Here is a 12885-nt window from a genome sequence, read left to right as displayed (position 1 = left end):
CGGGATCGAGCCCTGGTCCAGGAAGATCCCACATGCCGTGGGGCAACTAAGCCCGTGCGCCACAACTACTGAGCCTGTGCTCTAGAGTCCGTGAGCCACAACTACTGAAGCCTGCGTGCCTAGAGCCCGTGCTCTGCAGCAAAGAGAAGCCACTGCAATGAGAAGCCTGCACACCGCGACGAAGAGTAGCCCCCGCTCGCCGCAACTAGAGAAAGCCTGCACGCAGCAACGAAGACCCAACAAAGCCAAAAATAAATAAATAAGTAAATTTATTAAAAAAAAAAAAAAGAAGAATGTAAAGGTGAAAGAGTATAAAAGAGGACAGGGTGGAAAGAGAACTACAATGGGGCAATGGAGAAGGAGTGGGGTTCTGAACCTGGCCTACCTGGAGACAATTCAGGTCCATGAACTTGGATGGAAAAGCAGAACATCTCTTTTCACTAACCTCTAAGTGAAATGTAGCATGCCTTCAATTATGAATACAGCAATGAACCGTAGCAGCATTAGGCTTCATCAGACTGACAAAGGGGTCCATGGCATAAAAAAGAATTTCTGCACTCCAAAGTGACGAAATCTTTAGGAGAGCCTTTACCAGAGATAAAGATTAGAACTGAATAAGAAAGTTCAGAAACAGAAAGATAGAAAAGAAAGAAAACAGAGGAAGAGAGGAAGGAAGGAAGGAAGGAAGGCCCTGTGTGGGGACTGAGAGAAGAACAATAAAGATGGATAAAATTATGTTTGAATTTGGACATGCTGAGTTCCAGGCGTCAGCCCACACTTACCTTACACAAGGACATCCCTTTTCTTGAGCCCAGTAGCCTCCAGCTGCAGGGAAACCTAATCGCCTCTATACAGTAGGAATCTTCATTTCCTATTCTGTTCATCCTCCCATCTTGTGGCAATGAAAACAATACAAGGATGACCAAATGTCCTGGTTTGCCTGGGGCAGAGGGGCTTTCTAGGACATGGGCCTTTGATGCTAAAACCAGGAAAGACCAAGGCAAACTGATATGCTAGTCACCCTAAGGGCCCTCAAATCTGGCACTGCATGCTAATAAGGCTACATTAATACTATGCCTTCAATTAAGAAAAAAACTATGCCATTTAAGGTTTATTTTAGATCTGAGTTTGTCAATCTGTTCACCCCACAAAGCAGAAAATACTGAAGGAAAATCTTCCTCTCACAATGTCAGACAGTTATTGGCACTCAATAAATGCTTTAGTAACTGAATATCATTATGTCAATAGTTCGACAATTTACACAGTGCTGGCACATTCCCGTCTCATGCAATCGTCACAAGGACTGGGAAACAGACTTGATTCTCTTCATACTACAGAAGAAACCAAGACTCTGGAAGATGTAGCCCTTTGCTCTACCTCACACAGCAAGCCAAGTGGCGGACTCCCAGCACTGCAGCTGCCAAAGAACACTGAATTACTGCGTGTTCCACAGAGGCACGAGTGGTTGTTGCTATATGGCGATTATGCAAAGCTGCAATTGTCTTTTCTTTTGCAATGTCCATGAACTCAGTGCTCTGGTATTATACTGATACACAGTAAAATGGAGTGTAAGTTTTAGGCAGAAGGCACCCTAAGGTAAAGTGATGGTTTGCCTATGGGAAAAGGCATAAAAAGCCAATGATTAAATGTTCAAAATCGGTATGATGAGGTAAGAGTAGCAATAACTTACACATCAAATTGTATGGCAGGGCTTCCCTGGTGGCGCAGTGGTTAAGAATCTGCCTGCCAATGCAGGGGACACGGGTTTGAGCCCTGGTCTGGGAAGATCCCACATGCCGCGGAGCAGCTGGGCCCGTGAGCCACAGTTACTGAGCCTGCGCGTCTGGAGCCTGTGCTCCGCAACGGGGGAGGCCGCGACAGTGACAGGCCCGCGCACGGTGATGAAGAGTGGCCCCCGAGTGGCCCCCGGTCGCCGCAACTGGAGAAAGCCCTCTCACAGAAACGAAGACCCAACACAGCCAAAAAAAAAAAAAAAATTGTATGGCAAATGGTTCCAAAATTATGCTCCCGTATGCAGCCTCTAATTAGAAAACCTATACAAGGCAGGGACTGCGCCTGTATTAGTCAATATAGGAATCAATACAGACCCACGTGTGCCTGTAATGATCAGTCCAGGAATCTTGGACCGGCATGGGAATGGTGAAAGCCAGGATATATAAACTTGGATAGTTAATACTAAGGCTTCATTCAAGGGAGAGGCCTGGCCTTGCTGGGTTTATTGGCCCCTGTAACTCACCAACTACCTCTCCCTGTAGCCATGGCAACACCCACACCAAGGCAGCTCCAGAATTCACCTTTGGATACCCACACTGCACCGAATTTGCACCTACGCAGCTCAAAACCGACAGAGACATCACTCCCGCTAAACCAAGACAACCATGGCCTTTTCCCGTTTCTCCAGCTCTAATTCACCCAGGGAACATAGTCTTTCTTTTCACCCATATCCACTGAAGAGAGTCCTGAACAACGACCACTTTTGCTGCAGTAAAAGATAAGAGGGTTTTTCTTTTTTGTGGGCGTGGATATCAGAGACGAATGAAAGCCGGATGCGCGCGCGCACACACACACACACACACACACACACACACACACACACACACACAATAGCTGCCTAAAAAGGCAACTAAACTGATATGATTAAAATAATTTTCAGCCAACGTCTCGTAGCATGTCTGTCAGGCGAGCTCCGTTTTGCTCCTGCAGGCCACTGTCCCTGGAGCCGGTAAATAGTTTCCAAGACGGCTGCTGGATTTACAGCTCTACAACACAAAAAACGCATTCCCTGCAGGCGCACAGCATGAGCAAGAACCATGACGTATTCGGGAGAGCTTTCCAGAACTGCTTTCCAGCCCGAGCAAGATGCCCAGGAAGCAAATCTCCCTTTTGCTTCTAGAAATGGAGAGGAGTCAAACCACACTCCCCGCGCTCTCCGACAGAACGCAGACCCAGCGGTTTTCGGGAAGCGGCGGCTAAACGTCCTGTCAGACCCCCTCCTTCCTGGATGGCCACACGGCCCTGAGCCGGGAGCCCTCGAATTCTAACCCCACCATCTCCCTGGCACCTAAGCAAAACCGAAACAACCCACCACAATGGAAAAAAGGAAAAAAAAAACCCTCCACAAAACTTCTGTCGCAAAGCCTTTTTCTACTGGCCCAAGAGCGCCGTGAAAAACCCCTTTGCGTCCGGGACGTCCCGGCTGCCACTAGTAAAGATGGCGGCCATAGGCGGAGCCGCTCCCTCCCGAAGGCGGCCGGCTGCCCCTCCAGCCACGGGCATTCACGCCCACCGCGGCTTGACGCATTGCAGGTGCGGCGCGGCCAATCAGGCGCCTCGACTCTTTCCGGCCAACTACTGCAGGGTCGCGCTGGCCAATCAGAGCATCCTTGTCAAACTGAACGAGGAAAGCAGCCTCGGCAGCGCCAACTAAACAACCGGCTCCAAGGCAGCGCGTTTTGGGGCGTGTAAAGCGAGAGGTGCTGTGTGCTCCTCCGCCGGGAGATATAGTGCCCTCGGCCCGCGCCCCGCCCCGCCTGCCCGCGCGCGCTTGAAAAGCTTAGGGTTGAGGCTCGCCTATTCTCTTCCCCTCGGAGGGACGGGAAGTAAGGAGTTGCTTTAAGAACAATACTGAGTTCCTTTGCCGTGGCACGTGGCACTCCAAGGGGCGATCTCAAACCACCCTCGTCCTGCCTCCTGGCTTGTTGAGGCCGTGCTCGTTACGGTTCATCCGGCACGTTTTGTGAAACAGTTGCCACTGGTGAAATAAGAAAAACCTCCCCTTATCTCGAAAACCTGACTCGATCCGCCTCCGAGGCGACCCTTCCTGTTTACGAGCGGAGGCCCAGCCGCCCGACAAGCATCCTTGTGGGCACTTTTGTTTCAGAAGGGCCCGTTTCCATTTCCCTCCTGTGGTCCCGCGGGCTCGGGTTTTCCGCCGCGGCCGAGCAGGAGGGGCCTGAGGGGGACGCGCCAGGAGCCGGCCTGGGGGCTACGGGACAGACGAGGGTAACTTAACAGGCAGTGACCTGGGAGCCAATGGTTAGCTCCTGGGTAGACCGACGGGGAGCTTCTTGTGTCCTGAGGAAAGCCTCTCCTAGATAGAGGAGAAGGCTTAGTGAACTAACCTGTCAGACGTGCCAGATCTGGTACCATAGTCTGCCTAGTGTATAGTCTGTCTGGGTTCCTCTAATCCCTCACTGTACAGTGAAACAGTCTGAGATCCAGGAAGGTCAATGGACCCTCCTGCAGTCACACAGCAATTGAGGAGCAGAGCGCAGAACAGAATCTAGGTTGCCTGTCTCCCAAGCGCATGTTTTTCTGCTATAGTAACATCTTCTGGAGCTGATGCTGTAGTGTGAGATGGCTCAAGCATTTGGGGAGCTTTATTGTATAATTGAAGGAAAGTATAGGAATTAAGGGAACTAAGTTGTCTCTGAACATAATTTTCCATTAGTGTCCTACAGAGAAAGTTAGCAGAGAAGAAATGTTACTTGTTTATTCTCACTACTGTAAGAATCTAGCTAAGAAAATGAAATCCTGTGGATTTCTTAGAACTGCCATTTCATTTAAATGTGATTTTATCCTCTCTCTGATTTTGACACAATATGACTTGGATGATCTAATGATTTTTGTGATTGAACTAGTGTATATTCCTGTTTCCAAGATTATGCTATTAATGGTCTTCCCTGAGGTTTTACAACTTGTAGTGGTGTCTGCTCTGTACCAGTGTAAAGGTTGTTCTCTGATCTAAGGCTATAGCTGCCAGTTGCTGTTTATTGCTGCTTCTTAGACTTTTACTCAAAGTCTTGATCAAAAAGGAGAAAAGCTGTGGTTTTCTTTCTGTAGGCGGCTAGTAGTCATCTCTAAAGATGTTTGCCAAATGAGCAAATATCTGAACTTCCAAATGAGCAACTCATTATAAAAATACCTACTCAAAGAAACAGTACATCATATTTCTTTTGCAATGTGTATGGTATAGGAAATATGTACCATGACTTCTTGGTGTCAAGTCAGATCATAATGTGAGATAAGAGCTCTGACTGTGCCACTAACAAATTGGAAATTCTTGGCTAAGCCTCTCTGTTCCCTGGACCTCAGTTTTCTATTCTGTTGAATGAGAGGATTGAATTAGATGATTTCCAGATTTCCTTTCAGCTCTAATATTTGATTCTGCTGCAAAGAAGTTAGACCATAACTTAGCTGTGTCATTATATTTAGGCTTACCTGCTTCTGCATATAGTGCTTTAAGCTTTTAAAGTCACTTTTCCATTTATTTTCATTCTGGAGGGAGAGTCCCCATTTACCAAGAAGTTAGGTTTACTGTAAAGTGTATCCCAGGTTTATCTTAATGTGAATCAGTGTGCCACAAAATATTCCTCTGAGTTTACTTCAATCCTAGTACATACCAAACCTGCTACTTTTGGTGGTCAGCACATTAGCTCACTAAATTGTGAGCTCCTCAAGGACAGGGCCTATCAAATTTATCTTCATATTGGCAGTGTTTAGTGAATTTCATTTCCATGAGCTCAATAAAAGTTTATTGAAGGAATGAATGAACAATAATTAGGACAGAGGTAGAAAGAAGAACTTGGATGTGAAAGGGTCTTTTGAGTTCCAAGAAAATCAATCAACCAATACTTATGGAGAGTCTACAGTGTAGAAGGTATAGTTTCTTTTTTCAACACCACAATTTTTTTTTCCATTTGAATTGTCTTCACTTTTTATTTGTAAGTTAAGGAAATATCATCATTATGGGACATTAATCTTTTGAAATAGCAGGGCTTATCTCCAAGCTTTCCTTTGTATGTATTCTATTATGTTCTTTGAAGAATATAAATATTTAGAAGAAAATGTTTTTTAAAAAAATGTGACACTCAAAATTGCTCACTTTCCCCTTTTATTGTTGCTTTTCTGGTCTTTGTAAAGAGATAATGTCCTCTTCCCAGCTTTTGATCATTTTTGGCTATTTTTGGAAATAAATGTCCAGGATTGATCAGTCAGTGGGAGTAGGCATGGCCTAGTCTGTTCTAAGTATTTTAACCGAGTATCATTCAACAAAGTAGGAACTCTATAATGATCTGAATTTTTACCATTTATAAAAAGATGTAACTCTTGAGTCAAGTCCCCTATGACCTTAGCTCTATTTACATTCACATCTCCAGGGGTCTCCTAGTTACTAGGGAATTCTGCACAAGTTCCTCACAAATTTCACAAGCAAAATATTCAGAATCATAAAATTCTAAATCAGGGAGGCACCAGAGAAAGTCCATCTGGGTCCCCTTTCCCATTTTTCAGATAAGAAAACTAAGTTCCAAGAAGTACAAGTTCAGGACAGAGCAGCCTTTAGGGTCTTACTAGACTGATCTTTCCTTTGACCTTTGAAAACATTTTAATGAAAGATTAATCACATTAAGGGGATCAGAGGAATGTTATCATTTACAAGGCCTCCAAGTGACTGTGGAAAATCTCTAGATGACTTTGCTTTGGACTTTGTGATTCCATTTAGGGATTGGCTGTCCTGAATTGTTCCCTGTGCTAGGCCTTATCTATACAGCTTGTTTAAAATCTTTGACCTTCGTTTAAATTGCTGACACTTTCCTGTTGTTAAGCCTTACCATAGTTTCTTTACTTACGTCTTCTTCAGGCTAGCAGTGGTTCCCTTCCTTATTCCCAAAAGAGCTCAGAGAAGCTAATTTTTAAAAAGAATTTTTTTAACTGAAGTGTAGTTTATTTACAATGTAGTGCAAAGAAGCTAATTTAAAAAAAAAAATTTATTTATGTATTTGGCTGCGCCAGGTCACTGCCGCGTGCGGGATCTTCATTGCGGCATGCAGGATCTTTTAGTTGCGGCATGCAGGCTCTTAGTTGTGGCGTGCGGGATCTAGTTCCCTGACCAGGGATTGAACCCAGGCCCCCTGCATTGGGAGTGTGGAGTCTTAACGGCTGGACCACCAGGGAAGTCCCAAAGAAGCTAATTTTTTGAGATGAGTAACAAACAAATGAAAGGGTAAGTAGTTACAGAATTATAATTTTTTCATAACATTCCAAAGTATTTTTTAGGGTATTGCAAAACGCTAATAAAGAATAATCATGGATATATCTTCATTTCTCACTGTGCAGTTTTTAGGCTGGTTCCTGAAAATTTGGTTCTTTTCTTCAGCTGATTAAAACAGGTATGAATGGACTTGTTCAGAGTATGGTGCTCTTTCACAGAAAGAAAAACTTGTTCCATGACTTTCACAACACCTAACCCCCAACCCAGCTGGCTACCTAGCAAATGTTACAAGCAGCAGAGTTTAGAAAGTAAAAATGGCTCGGTGGCAGCCTGTGGTATCACCATACAAAGCACAGGTTTAAATGCATGCTCTAGTCTTAAAGTACCCCAAAATACAAAGTACCCCACAGGTGTATACAAAGTCCTGAACGGCTTTGTTCAGTTCTCAACCTTTCTTTAGGATTTGAAAGTCAGAAATACCTCTATTAGAATCACTATGTCAATAGGCAATTTAAAACATGGCTTCTATATTTTGCTGCTATTCGGTTTTGAGGTCATTTCCTAGGTTTCAAACGTTGTGTGAAACAGGTGCAACTAGGAAACTTTGTGTGGCAGAGAAGAGCTAGAGCAGTGAAACGTGAAACTATAAATCAGGTCTCTGAGTCACAAATCTCTTCGGCTGCTCTAGAAGACTGTGATGACTCAGCAGCATTCCACTGGCATGGTGGAGGGAATGAGTCTGCGAGGGCTTGTTGCCCTGGGCACCAGCCTGTTGGGGGCGTGGAAAGATGGGAGACCTTGGATCTTCCCACTGCTGAACTGTTAGACTGCTTCAGATTCCCTGACTGGTTCTGAATTGCCTTCTATCTGACCTTTGCCGTATTTAGCTGATTGATGTTTTAGATATTACAAACAACCACAACTTGTATTTGTCTAGCTAGGTATTTACTGTTTACAAACTAATTCGACATTCTTTTCTCGCATGTAACCCTCACACAAGCCCTTGAGGTTTTGTTATTACACCCATTTTACAGATGAGATGGCTGAGTCTGTGTGGTTAACTGGCCAAGGAAATAGTCATTTAACCTGGCAAATAATATGCCACAATATTATCCTCTTCTTGGGAGATAACTGTTTTCTTTGTCAAAACAATAAAAATAACCAAGCCTTTCGCTGAAATAAGACAAAATTTCTTTCGTTTTGGTTTATAGAGGAGGATGTGAGAAGAAAGGGGGCACACCAATACTCAGTTGTACAGCTTAAAAACTCTCCTGAAGGCAAATCTTTTCAGTGACCAGATGATCCAGTCATCTTGTTGTGATGCCTAGAGTTGGTTTATTAGCCAATGACTCGGAGTGTCTACTTGGAATGAATAAGACTCAAGAAGCATCTTCACTGGACTTAGACAGAGATAGTTCCAGTTTTTCTGTTCAACTACCACCTGCCTTTGGCCGTATTTTCTCCATACAGGAAGCAGGGAATGGATCCAGTCATGTGAAAGTGGGGAAAGAATTGCAGAAGAAGGAAGGATCAGCCCAGGTCCATACTTGCTCAGGGCTGTAGAAGGGTACAGGTCAGGATCAAAGCAGGAAACAGTCTGGCCTATTCCTGAGGAAGTATGACCTGCCACCAAATCTAGGGAGACTCATTACTGGTGGCAGTTCCAGTGGTAGTATTAAAGCAAAAGACTTCTTTTCCTTTTCTCTCTACTTTGGAAAATTCACTTCTCATATCCTCTCTAGCCCAGTTGTGAGTTGAGCTCCCCATTAATCAATTAAATAATCTATTGATATTTATTATCAGGTACTATGCTGAGCTCAGAGTATAAGATGGTAGCTTCTGCTACTACCTGGTTGAGGAGATAAAATACATGAAAAGATAATATCAAGTAGAAATGGGTAAGAGGTGTAGGAACTTAGGAGAGAGGAAGTATCATTTAGAGCTACGATCATCGGGAAAGTTTGCAAGATGCGTGATTTAAAGGGGACGTGAAGGACTGGTACGATTTAGATTGGCGGTGAGGATCTGGACGGGCATCTGGACACTGAGAACGGCACGGAAAAGGCAGTGAGTTGGGAGGGCAGAATGCGTATTCAGGGGTCAGAGAGTAAACCAAGTTGTCTGAGGCAGAGAATCCATATTTGTAGAATAACAAAAGTAATGCTGAAAGAGTAGATCAACAGACTGTTGAAGGGCTTTGAATGCTAGGCACAAGGACTTTGCATTTTATCTCCTGCAGGCATTGGGGAGCCTCTGAAAGTTTCTGAGCAGAGAAGGGACAGGATGAAGCTAATTTGGGTGACTGACGGTGTGCTGCATGTATCAGAAGGGAACAAACTCATTGGGATGAACAAAGAATGATGGATGTGGTACTAAAAATCTGGAACCCTCAGGATTCTTGATCCAGGCAAACATGATGCTCCTTCCTTTTTTTTTAAATCTCTAGAATGGTGCTGTCCAATAAAACTTTTGTGATGATGGAAATGTTCTATGCTGTCCAATATGGTAACCACTAGCCATGGGGGCCTAGTGAGTACTTGACTGTGGCTAGTGAAACGAAGGAACTACATTTTTACATTTTAATTATTTTGAGTTAAATAGCCACACGTAGCTAGTGGCTACTGTATTGAACATCATGGCTCCAGAAGGCAGGATAAAGGCTATTCATTATGATTCAAAACCAAACCACACAGTTACCAAAGTAAATCTTAATTCTGTTGGAATTGGTGAGGCACATTCTTTGGTATAATCCACAATCAGCATCAGTTTCTCTGATTATCATTATGGTCCAGTTTTCTGCATATCAAGACCTCAGTGAAAGTACCAGTTTGTGCTGATCACTGGCTCTGCCCTTCAGGCAAACTGAGTCACCCCAAAACCTGCCATTCCAGCTTACCACTGTGGCTACACAGCCCTCAAATGACTAGTTGTTAAATCATCTATAAGCTGCTAAATGCCTATTGTTGCATGGATGTCTTAGACCTGCTCTCTGGTATGACCCCCACTCTAGCACATGTGGTAGAAATGAGAAGTTTCTGGTTACTGTTTGGATGTTGATTAAAGCTACTTTTGCACTTGACTTTTGGATTAATGGGGAAAATGGTGACTCAGGAATTTCCAAAATAATATGGCTTAGAGAATACATTGCTCAGTAGGTCAGCTGCATTGTTTTAAAAAAAAAGTTTAAATTTAGTGTAAACACCTAAAGCACAAAAACTATGATCTTATCCCGTTGGGCATTTTAGAATCTGAATTCACATACTTGGTCCCTAAGTCTGTATAACTGTTGGCTGCCTGTGACTTAAAACTCAGTCCATTAAAGCACAGATCTAACGAGGCCCAAGTCATGGGTCCAGTCTCATTATGGTCAATTATTTTGCTCTGTTCTCTATCCCGGACCTCACACTTGCTGTGTTGCATATTCATGACCTTGGTCACAAGGGTGGACCAAGCCAGAGAGGGAATAGTGCAAATCCATGACCACAGCTACTAGCAAAAGAAGCACAAGCCCTGTGAATGGAGGGCAAGATGTGTCCTCTACTATACAAAAGAAAGTGTTTAAAAAACAAACGAGAATTGGGCACATATGTAAGGTGAATGGTGCTATTTGGAAATATTTCACTTTAGATCATTAACTAAATATACTGATGAACCCTGCAAGCTGGAACACACAGTAGGACATGTAGTGGTCTGGTTATGATTCACTTAAAATTCTGGGACACTAAATAGACATATGCTAAAATTGATAATGTTTTTCTCATGGTAATAAGTCATGGCCTAACACTTGCTTATTTTGTTACAACGGTAACACATTTCAAATTTGAATGTAATGTTAGAATTTTCCCTGTATTCTTTACCTATCTAAGAGTCATTCATAAAAGATAATAGCAAAAAAAAAAAAAAAAAAGATAATAGCAAAATTTTATATGGAAAAATAATGAGGTATTTTGTCATTGATAGGGAGAGTAAAGCTTGTGTAATAATCCTGCATAACATTTAATGAAATGCAAATCCACACACAAACAGCAGGAACCTGTTCTGGCTATTGGAGATGATTAATGAGGAAGAGAATCCCAAACGGTGGGTCATCATCAAATTATACTGGACCATGGGGCAGAGAAGGAGGGAGCTGGGGATGGTGGAGAGGGTAGAAGACAAGATTTCTTTCCTGTGAGACAGCTTACAAATTTCTTAAGGAAAATCCTCTAACTAGATAATCCATCCACGAAGACACAACAGACTATGGTTATATCAAGTGAATGAATTTAGACCGGTTACTTTGTAAAAACCATCAAACCAACCATCCACCTCTCTTTCTCTCTCTCACACACACATAGGCATTTTCTCAAAAGACTGTAAGCTCCATGAAGGCTAGGAGATCGATCGATCTATCTATCTATCTGTCTGTCTGTCTGTCTGTCTGTCTGTCTGTCTGTCTATCTATCTATCTATCTATCTATCTATCTATCTATCTATCTATCTATCTATCTATCTATTCATCCATCCAATCATCTATCTCTCTCTGTGTTTAATTTAAAATTCCAACTCCCAGAGATACAGCATGGAATAGCACTGGGATTAGGGAGTTCTTGGCTATCTCTTTCAATGAAAGCATATAGTCAACTAAATGTTTCACAGTGAGCAAGTCTCCTCGCCTCTTTAGGCCTCCTCTGCAAAATGAGAAATGTCCTCCAACTAGGAAGCATCCCAAAGTAAAAGTTTTGCTTTTTCTTATGCATTCTACTCCTTGTGTGGGAGATACAGCTATTACTACATTCCTATGATCTTATTTTAGTTTTAAATCCTTGGGTAAGAAGTATCTCTTTAAAAACCAAATTTGAATCTCATTCTTTGTGCTCCTTCCAAAAAAATTAAAAATAAATTCTATTAACAATTCTATTAAATTACAAGAGATATAGTGTAATGCTTACATGCTTGGTCCTCTGAAATAGATTTTTGGGTTCCACCACTTAAATTAGGCAAATCACTGAATCTCTCAGTGCCTTGATTTCTACATAAGGATAATAACGACACTGGCCTCACAGGATGGGCAGGAAGATAAAATAATACAGTTAGCACAGAGCGTGGCCATAGCCAATGCTCAGCAAATGTTAATTTTTTTAAAAACATTAATTAATTAATTTATTTATGGCTGTGTTGGGTCTTCGTTTCTGTGCGAGGGCTTTCTCTAGTTGTGGCAAACGGGGGCCACTCTTCATCGCGGTGCGCGGGCCTCTCACTGTCGCGGCCTCTCTTGTTGCGGAGCACAGGCTCCAGACACGCAGGCTCAGCAATTGTGGCTCACGGGCCTAGTTGCTCCGTGGCATGTGGGATCTTCCCAGACCAGGGCTCGAACCTGTGTCCCCTGCATTAGCAGGCAGATTCTCAACCACTGTGCCACCAGGGAAGTCCAAATGTTAATTCTTAAACCATTCCCATTTCTCCATTTGCCCTCTTCATCTTCAATATATGAATATATCTGTGTGTATACACGCATATATGAAATATATGTATAATATATATTATACATGTATATTTTATAATAATGTATATTATAATCTCAGGCACAGCGTTTTACAGCTGGAAGGAATTTTTAGATTAAATCCAAACCTCTTGTTTTACCCCTGAGTATGTAAAATTATTACATTTGTATTCTTTCTGTTAGACTCAGATAGGTCGAGTAATCAGGTTAGTGACAGAAATGATATTCGAACTTGAGATTCCTGACTTGAGGTTGCATTCTTTCTATTTTTCTTCAATTTAACATTACTTTATATAAATAATAATAACCGTTTTCCATCAATATTATGAAATATTCCATAGTTTTTTGGTTCTCAGCAAATTATGACTTCATAATAATGTGGCTTATTTTC

General features: G+C 42.7%; 2 long non-coding RNA genes across 3 annotated transcripts in view; one reads left to right on the top strand and one right to left on the bottom strand.

Annotated features, from left to right (window-relative positions):
- LOC309655786 overlaps nucleotides 1-1764 on the bottom strand; it is a 35157-nt gene extending 33393 nt beyond the window's left edge. Inside the window, exons 1-2 of one of the 2 annotated variants that reach the window (XR_014260989.1) lie at nucleotides 1691-1764; nucleotides 783-892 (exon numbers count right to left, since the gene is read on the bottom strand). This is a non-coding gene — a long non-coding RNA (uncharacterized lncRNA). Of the gene's footprint in view, nucleotides 1-782; nucleotides 904-1690 lie in introns of those variants that run through there. The other variant, XR_014260990.1, reaches the window with a different exon arrangement.
- Nucleotides 1765-3420: 1656 nt separating this feature from the next.
- On the top strand, nucleotides 3421-12129 carry LOC309655789. Its single transcript, XR_014260995.1, has 2 exons — nucleotides 3421-3494; nucleotides 6814-12129. It is a non-coding gene; the product is annotated as an uncharacterized lncRNA (long non-coding RNA).
- Nucleotides 12130-12885: the final 756 nt, after the last annotated feature.

The sequence above is a fragment of the Balaenoptera physalus genome (genome assembly GCF_965194825.1).
Source record: "Balaenoptera physalus genome assembly, chromosome: 2".
NCBI classification, from domain to species: Eukaryota; Metazoa; Chordata; class Mammalia; order Artiodactyla; family Balaenopteridae; genus Balaenoptera; species Balaenoptera physalus.
Note: the sequence above shows the minus strand (reverse complement) of the source record. Positions and strands in the feature narration are given on the sequence as shown.